Source organism: Apium graveolens, chromosome 9 (assembly GCF_009905375.1).
Source record: "Apium graveolens cultivar Ventura chromosome 9, ASM990537v1, whole genome shotgun sequence".
NCBI classification, from domain to species: domain Eukaryota; kingdom Viridiplantae; phylum Streptophyta; class Magnoliopsida; order Apiales; family Apiaceae; genus Apium; species Apium graveolens.
In genome coordinates this window covers 16296533-16297147 of record NC_133655.1, presented here as the reverse complement: position 1 = coordinate 16297147, position 615 = coordinate 16296533, and positions in this window count along the sequence as shown.

The window sequence follows — 615 nt, the reverse complement described above, 5'->3', positions numbered from 1 at the left end:
TGGAGCCGAGGGTACTCGAACGACTTATGTGATTTGTTAAGCGTAGAAATGTCCATAAGCAAACGTTAGGGTTCAATTGGTTAAAGTCTAGTTTCTTAAGCAACCGTGGTTTAATTCCGGCTTATGTTGTTGTTCATAGGTTACCGGACCCACTCTAAGCTTAAGTCTACCCCGGAGCACTCAGGAAAGTTTTCTACCCGTTATACTGTTGTTGTGATGTAAATATATGTATATGCATTATCTTGTGATAAGTGCATGATTGTTATTAGCAAATTTTGCGATATATTGGAGTATGCTGATATGGTATATATGCATGTCTGTTTCGTAGTCTTGATATCTAATTGTTGATTCAAATGCTTATAAGTTGCATAATACCTATGCTAGAGATAAACAGTAGTTGCGTAGACCCTTAGTATAGGGGACCCAAAGGTGAACATTTTCTAAAATCGGGAGTCGATGTTCCCGAGTATATTATATATATTTATATATATATATATTGATATAGTTTTCAAAACTATTAATCGAATAAGGTTTATTCGATAACTTTATTTTATTTAATGAATATTATTTTGAATATTCATTCGAGGACTTAAGACTCCGTTTATTTTATTTAAT